The sequence below is a fragment of the Chrysemys picta genome, chromosome 4, assembly GCF_011386835.1.
Source record: "Chrysemys picta bellii isolate R12L10 chromosome 4, ASM1138683v2, whole genome shotgun sequence".
In the NCBI taxonomy this organism is placed as follows: domain Eukaryota; kingdom Metazoa; phylum Chordata; order Testudines; family Emydidae; genus Chrysemys; species Chrysemys picta.
The window spans coordinates 36,954,179-36,962,814 of NC_088794.1; the positions used below are offsets into that span (position 1 = coordinate 36,954,179).

General features: G+C 50.5%; 1 long non-coding RNA gene across 1 annotated transcript; it reads right to left on the reverse strand.

Moving 5' to 3' along the window:
* Positions 1–3,372: 3,372 nt before the first annotated feature.
* Positions 3,373–8,636, reverse strand: LOC135982987 (uncharacterized). The gene is made up of 3 exons (XR_010600479.1): positions 8,465–8,636; positions 7,049–7,164; positions 3,373–4,566 (listed from the first exon to the last, which is right to left on the reverse strand). It is a non-coding gene; the product is annotated as an uncharacterized LOC135982987 (long non-coding RNA).

Genomic DNA, 8,636 nt, shown 5'->3' on the forward strand with positions numbered 1-8,636 from the left:
AGTTCCCCATCTGTAAAATGGGGAGAGTGGTAACATTTCCCTACCTCATGGGGGCAGGAGCATTCAATCATTTGTGTTGTGCTCAGAGGTAGGTCTATAGTTAGAATGTTTACACAGTCACATGCTATGTTTGTCTATACGTCTGTTTGTTCTGGTTCTTGCTTTATGAATATTGCCTTTTCACACGTCATGTCCACCCCCTTAAGTAGCCCTTCATTGCTGCACCCTAAAGCTAGTTGACCGATACTGAGACAGTCTTCTAATATGCCAGATTCAAATACTGTGGGCCTGATTCTCCTTTCCTGAATCCCTGTGTTTGGAGTAAAGAAGGGCAGGGGCAAAGAAGATTTTTAAGCTGCCTTTGTGCTCCTCAGATTCTGGGACTGTGCAGGGGCCTGCCTGTTTCCCTGTATCAGTTACGGAAGCCTCAGGGCTGCTCTAAGTTAGACTTTGTGTTGCATCCCACAGCCCTAAATTCAGTGCATCCTGGTCACACCCCCACTCCACCCCCTGCACCAGGGGCTGGGAGCAGGACCAGAGTTGAGTCCTTATGCAAGTCCCAGGAGAGGCCCTTAGCACAGAGGTATTCTCAGGGGGCCGTTTCTGCAACTTTTAAGACCCCTTTAAGCTGCCAGAGTGGCATAAAGGGGCTTTAGTGTTATGGAGACTCAGGCTCTGGTTCTTTATCTTTAAGTCTCCTCTGCTTTCTGCTCCCCGTTTTGCTCTTTATCAAAAAAATACGTCTTTAATTGGTACGATTTTTTGCCAGGGTACAATGATCTTTGAACTTATTCGTTACTTCTTCAGAGCTTTCTTCCCCTTAATCATGCTCGGTATGAAATGCACTGTATAGCTGCAGTTCTAGTGCTATTGCACCATCAATAACTGGGCTTTTCTTTTTTTCCATTTGACTCACCCCGTGGCCCTTCTATGCAGCTCAGATTGCTTTCTGAGCCTTTCCTCAGATCTCCTTAGCATTCTCCAGGAGTTTTAGGGCAAGTGGAAGATTTACGTGTCACAGTCACATAGCGTGTACTGCAGCTGTTTTTATTGTGCCTGTTTCCTGTTGGAGTCAGCATCCCTTTCACCAGAGATTTGCAGTCAGGTCGGGTTTTCCAGTATTCCATTTTTTCCAGATCTGGTCCCATGTAATATTTCAGTGATGACACAGGTAGATTTTAGGGTAATTTATTACAGCACCAGCAGTAGTGTGTTAATCTAGCCTGGCTGTATTCTCTGGAGCTGGTTCATGTCTCCGTGTGTGGGTGTGCAGTAGTGTGGGATTGCACAGCCTGTCCTGCAGCACGAGTGGCGATTTTACACTTCCTTCTAAAGCTTACCTCTTTATAGCACAGGTGTCAGTAGAGAGAGGGGATAGCGCCCTGCTGCAGCACAGCCTTTTGTGATAATGGAATCGTTTGGTGGGGAAGGGATAAGAGGAAGTTGTGTTAATCCGAGGGTGTGCCATGCCCAGCCAGAGTTGAGATGCTAATGAAAACCTTGTTCACTGTAACGACATTAAATAGTTAAATGTGGCTTCTCTGTCAAGAGCTGCGTGAACAACTGATTTTTCAGTTCAGGGACTGGACTGAAAAATATGAAAAAAGAATTTGGGTAGTTTTGAACTGAAACTGATTTTTTTCCCTCACCAAAATGAAACAAACAAACAAACGCTCATTAAAGACTGAAAACCATCTGAAATGAAACATTGGAATGAAATGAGATTTGGGGGTGTGTGTTGTTTTGTTTACATTTCAGGTGTTTTTCACACTTTGTAAAAAAATATCTAGCTAAAGTTTGAAATTAAACGTCATTTCAAAACGAAAACTTGAAATGTTACATTTTGAAATGTTTGAAACCAACTGGACTTCTTATGAAAAAAATTTTTTTTTGGCAGCAGCTATTTACTGAATTTGACCTTAATTCGCAAATAGTTTTGATGCCCCCCAAAATGCATTTTGTGGAAAATTTATTCGCTGAAACTAATTCTTCCAGCTCTAGTTATCACTGGTTTACTCCCGTTGTAACAATCACCATTCAAATCATTTTAAGCTTTTATTAAAGAGACAGAAAAAGAGAAAAAACCAGTTAAACCATTTAAAATATTAAGTGTTAAAACAGGCTTTCATTGTAACAATATTCTTTGTTCCCATTCCCTTTATCTGTCTCTCTCACCAACAGAAGTTGGTCCAATAAAAAATATTACTTCACCCACCTTGTCGCTCTATATAGGGGAAAGTCTTGTCTGACACTTTCCGATGGCATTAAAGATGGTATTCACTCTCCTTCTTTGGGTGGGGGGAAGAGAAAAAGTTAGTTTAGATGGTCTCAAGCTGCATGTGGTATACTTGTTGGTGTCCGATCCTGTTTTCTTTCAGGAAAAACAAACACAAGAGAGAAGAGAAAATGCAGCTTCTGTCTTGGGTGCTGATGTTACCTTGCAGCTTCCCAGTTGGGGCAACACAAGCCCAGCACACTCTGATCAGCCACTCCTAGACCTGGCTAACTTGTACCAGCGTTGGGCTGTTGAAGGTGGTGTTTTTAGTTACCTGTCCGGTCATCGGATCACAGCAGTGTCAGGGGAGGCAGGTTTGTGTAATTTTTAGTGGTGCCCAGAACGGGTGCAAGTCCCGCCCCCTTCCCCCCCCCCCCCGCCTTGTAAGCCGATATATGTTTTTTAAAATAATGTAAAAATGGACTGGAAACAGTAAGAGTTTAACAGTTTCCCTATATTGCACAATTTGGGTGTGGGGGGGTGAGGGCCTGGGGTGGGGTTGGGGATGAGGGGTTTGGGATGTGGGAGGGGGCTCAGGGCTAGGCCAGAGGGTTGGCATGCAGGGGGTGAGGGCTGCGGGGTGGAGCTGGGGATGAGGGGTTCCTGGTGCAGGAGGGGGCTCAGGGCTGGGGCAGAGGGTTGGGGTCTGGGGGGGTGAGGGCTCTGGCTGGGGGTGCAGGCTCTGGGGTGGGGCAGGGGTGGGGATGAGGAGTTTGGAGTACAGGCAAGCTGCCCCAGGGCTAGGGCCAGAGAGGAGGACTCCACAGTCCCCTTGGCCCTCTCTCCCCCTGCAGCAGCGAGCTCCGGGGTAGGGGGCCCCCTCGCACACTCACCCGGCACCATCACTGCACATGCTCCTAGGGGCCGGGCCCCTCTGAGGTCCATGAAGCCCCCTCACCTCCCCTGTGGTGGGTGGGTGCCTGGGGGGAGAGGGCTGCCACCACATGTGGCCTCCTCTCCTGCTGCAGTCTGCTGTCCCTCACCATAGCCTCACGGGGGATGGGGCTGCCCCTGCCCCAGCATGGGGCAGGAGTGCTGGCTGCAGGTGGGAAGGCACGGATCACATAGTCAGACAAAAAGAACAGGAGTACTTGTGGCACCTTAGAGACTAACAAATTTATTAGAGCATAAGCTTTCATGGGCTACAGCCCACTTCTTCGGATGCATATAGTCGGACACTCACCCAAGCCCCAGCAGCTGCTCAGGTGAGGTCCAGACTCTGTCTCTCAGAAGCCCCCTTGGTGTCACCTCCAGTGGGTGCAAGGGGAGGGGAGGGCTGCCAATCATGTGGTTGCCTCCTCCTCTCCGCAGGTGCAGCAGCCGCCTCAGCCTGCCACCGCTCTTGTGTTGTAGGCAGCAGCGGCCGGCGGTGGCAGCGAGGGAGCACAGCGTGGAATGGCAGGGCAGCCGCTCGCTTGAGGCAGGGACACTCCAGGGTCCGGGGAAGGCACGCGGGGGCAGCAGGCAGGGCTGGGGGAGAGCATTGGTGGAGCCGGGCCCCTGGGCCCTGAATATTCCTGGGGCCCGGCCACATGGGCCAATACAACTCGCCGACCCTAAGCAGTGTTGCAAAAGGTGGAGCTGTCTTGGACGGCTAAGCCACATTCTTATTAGACAGGAGACAAATGGAGAGAGACAGGAAAGAGGAGAAATAAAGTGGGAAGGAAAATGACACATGGGGGAAGGAGTGACAGCAGGAAGCTAAGTCTCACCAGAGACATTTTCTTTCTTTGCTGGTCTCTTCTCTCCCCTTTTGTTCAGGATTTAGCTGAAGATGGTGGAAGTGGTGATGTCATTGGGTTCCTTCTGTCTGGTCAGGATGTTTTTCAGGATCAGGATGATGACGGCTCAGTGGTGTCATGGTGGATCCCAGGAGACAGTGGAGTGGCAGCAGCTATGAGGGTGAAGCTTGCTCCTTCGAGTCCAAGAGTTCAGTTATTCCTCAGTCAACAATGTCCAACAAGGGGAGGCAACCACCTCCCATTAAAATTAACCAATCAAACTCATTATGGCAATTTAACCACCACCATTTATTTCCTCCCATTTCTCTAATCTTTCATGTTATTATTATGCTAACCTGTGACTTTCCCCGGAGCTTTGCAGACCCTTCATCATGGTTCTTTTCAACAATCCAGTCTGTATCATTTGATTTGCCTTCAACTTTAATAACAGTTTTATCTAACAACCTGATTTGGAGTGTTGTTAACTAGGCCTCTGCACAACACTCCTTCCCACAGCCAGCTATTCCTATAGGAGGTGCAGTGGTATCTGTTGTGATTCTCCAAGAGTCCCTGCAATAAAGATGATATAAAATAGCTCTTCAGCATTGGAGGTAGAGACACAGAATCTACTGTCAAATGGGCCAGCCCAGCAGATTAGAAACTATTCAGTAAGCTACCAAGAAGGAGAGACAAAGCTCCTGAATAATTTTGTTCTGGGGCTGTAACCTACTGGGTCCAGTGCCCGTAGGTGGTTAGAGGCTAATATTCCATCACCATTTTAACCCCTACTAACTGCATCTTTGAGCCATTAGATATCTCTGTGTGCTGTGCAGTGTTCCAGAAAGGTGTAGTCCCTGGTAAAGCAAGGAGACAAAGCTGGAACCAAAGCTATGGGGAAGTCTGTTTATTTGTATTGATAATTTGTAGTTTTCTTTAACAAATGCCTCCTGCCTCCAGACTGTGCTATTTTATATATCACAACACAGGCCACTACATCTTGCTATTTATTGACCCAATGTTTCTTTGTTTTTCCTCATCCTCTTTCAAAAAAGGCTGTATTCATTCTGAATTTTTTGTAGCAAATAACTAGAGACAAGCGTAAACCAAACCCACTCCCGTACTTGTCCCCCTTCCCATTTCTCCATTCCTTCTTCTGAATACATTAAATCCTGAGGGAATTCAAAAACCAGATCTGGCTCTGAATTTTGTGGCGTGAGCCTGTTTCTGGATATGACAAAGAACCAGCTTAAAAGCCTGACATGTTGTTCCCCTGGCCTTAACATTACATATCTAAACATTTGTTGAACACCTTAGTGCCAGAATTCCTGCACAACTAAGACGCAGCCTTCACATTTACCGTCTGTGAAACCATTTTCCGCATCCCAGGTAATGACTTGCTATCCAGTAAGCTGACTACAGTGGTTATTATGGTCCAGAGTTAATAATTAAGCAGTCCTGTTTGCTATGGGCTATTCTCTTAAATGCTGCACCGGAGAAGACTACACTAGGCATGATATACAGAGCAAAGTTGACAGAGAAAGAAAACTCCCTCTCTCAAAATAAACCCATGAGTCTGATGTAACACCAGTTCACTGGTTTTTGTGACATGCCCAGTGGCTTGTGAACTTTGTCTGGATGGATTTATTCTGTTGGAAGGATGGTCACTGGCCACAGTCTTGATAAATTAGGCAGGGAGAGAGAAAGAGGGAGTGTGTAAGTGAGAGGGGTAGGTGGTAAGGGAAGGATGGGGATGATCTGATGTTCTGATTCTCAGAGTGTGACATCTGAGAAGTGGATTTTAAAAGAAAAATAAATTGTGAGCACACTTTCCCAGACAATAATGTCTTGAGGAATAAGCTTCCACACACGATACTGAGCAAGGAATGATGGAGGAGCACTGGCTGCGGAGACCTCACAGGTCCTGCAGCCCCACCAGGAATCAAACTCAGCCCTGCTGCATCTCAGTCATTTAGAACCTTTCTGCACAGCCCTGTGGGGAATTGGGTTATAACACAATTGCAAGCGGAGAGCTTTATAGCAGGGTTTGACCTTGTCTGTGTTAATGGGAACAAATCATAATGCAAGAATATTATATTTTATTACAGCGTTAGAGCCTGATTCTCCGCTGGCTCCTAAGCAGGGGGGACATAGGTGCCTTCCTGCTCACCCAGATCCTGGGGGGTAACCGGGAACTGAAGCCTCAGAGCTATTTAACTAGCACTCCTGGAGAAGCTCCCAATGGCCAGCTTGCTGTGCTGGCTTTACACCCCCTGTGTATTCTGCTGTGCAAAGGGAATTGCCATCTGCCCTGTCAAAGCAGCTCTCCATCCCTTTAGTGCCAAATGGATGGAGCAGCTGCCAAGGATCTTGCATGTAATTGTTCCAGGCAGGCTCCCAGTTAGGCCATGTCTACACTGCAAAATTAAGTCGACCTAACAGTACAGCCGCTGCAGTAATTACATCATTTGTGCATTGCTACACTTTGATCCTTGTGTCGGCGGTGCATGTCCTCACTGGGAGCGCTTGTATCAATTGTACTGCCAGCGTGGGGCATTGTGGGATGGCTTCTGAAAGCCAGTAACAGTCCATGTAAGTAACCCAGTATCTACACTGCCACTGCGTTGACCTACCTACATTGACCAGGACTCTATGCCTCTTGTGGAGGTGAAGTTATTAAGTTGTGTAGCGGGGCAGTTATATCGGCGGGAGTGAAATTTTAGTGTAGACACTTCCAGGGACGGCTCTAGGCACCAGTGCTCCAAGCGTGTGCTTGGGGTGGCATTTTCCAAGGGGCGGCATTCTGGATCCTTTTTTTTTTTTTTTTGCTTGGGGTGCAAAAAGCCAGAAGCCGGGGCAAGGCAGGGGGGTGAGGGCTGTGGCTGGGCATGTGGACTCTGGGGTGGGGCTGGGGATTAAGGGTTCGGGGTGCAGGAGGATGCTCTGAGCTGGGACCGAGGGGTTCGGAGGGCGTGAGGGGGATCAGGGCTGGGGCAGGGGGTTAGGATGCGGGGGGAGGGGTGGCTCAGGGATGCAGGCTCTGGGTGGCGCTTACCTCAAGCAGCTTCCAGAAGCAGCGGTATGTCCCCCACTCCAGCTCCTATGCCGAGCTGCAGCCAGGCAGCCCTGTTGCACTGTCCACAGGTGCCGCCCTTGCTGCTCCCATTTTGGCTGTGGTTCCCAGACAATGGTAGGGTTACCACATTTAAAAAATAAAAAAAGAGGACACTCCATGGGCCCTAGCCCCGCCCCTTTCCCACCCCCGGCCCCGCCCCAACTCCGCCCTTTCCCTCCCCTTTCCCAAAGTCCCCGTCCTAACTCCACCTCCTCCCTCCCAGCCACACGAAAAGGGCTGCCCGAGCGCTACCGGCTTTACAGTTTGCCAGGCAGCCTCCAGACCCTGCGCCCCGGGCCGGCGCTTCCCCAGCGCAGCTGGAGCCCAGGAGGGGAAGCGCCCAGCCGGGGGCGCAGGGTCTGGAGGCTGCCCGGAAAACCATGAAGCTAGTAGCACTCGGGCTTTGGGCAGCCCCTATGCCTCCGAACCTTGCGCCCCCGGCCGGGCACTTCTCCTCCCTGGCTCCAGCTGCTCTGCTCCTCCCCGGACTCAGACTTCGGCTCTGTTTAAGAGCCAAGCTGCCCGAGCCAGCGCTACCGGCTTCGGGTAGCCCCCCTTGCCTCCGGACCCCGAGCCGCCGGCTGGGCAGTTCTCCTCCCCGGCTCCAGCTGCTCTGCTCCGGCGCGCAGGGTCCGGAGGCACGGGGGCTGCCCGAAGCCGGTAGCGCTGGCTCGGGCAGCTTGGCTCTTAAACAGAGCCGAAGTCTGAGTCCGGGGAGGAGCAGAGCAGCCGCGGGAGAGGAAGTGCCCGGCCGGTATTTTTTCCGGACATGTTCGGCTTTTTGGCAATTCCCCCCGGACGGGGGTTTGATTGCCGAAAAGCTGAACATGTCCGGGAAAAACCGGACGTATGGTAACCCTAGACAATGGGAGCTGTGGGGGGCGGCACTAGGGGCAGGGACAGCGTGTGGAGCGGAGCCCCCTGGCTGCCCCAAGCATAGGAGCTGTAGGGGAGACATGCCGCTGCTTCCGGGAGCCGTGCGGAGCGGCCTCCGACCCTGCTCCCCGATTGGAGCGCCGGAGTGGGGCAAGTCTCAGACCCTGCTCCCCAGTGGGAGCTTGAGGGATGGATTAAAATGGCTGGCGGACCGAATCCGGGCCGCAGGCCGTAGTTTGCCCACCCCTGTTGTACACAGTGGTGCAGAAATGCTGGCTGTGGGGTAGCTACTAATGACTCCTGCTCCAAACTTCCCCAGTGAGGAGAAGCCTATAGCAAGTGGCTTTAACAGAAGGTGGGGGTGTCAGGTGTGCTGAGGTGGGTCAAAATAAGGAAGATCATTAACACCAAATTTAATTAAGCTTCCCACTTCAGAGGTTGCTGTCCCCCTGATGCAAACAAGTAGCAGATTAACAATACCTGTTGCCTCCAGTTTCTTCAGCCTGTTAGCTTGTGCCCAGGCAGAGAGAGTCTCTTGATTTTGCTTCCTGGTCCCACTGGGAGTTCCCTTAGTGGCTTTTTTTGTGTGCAGGTGAATAGGTTAATGCCTGAGGTGGGGCTTCCTAGAGCCTTTCCAATCGGTCTGGTTTCT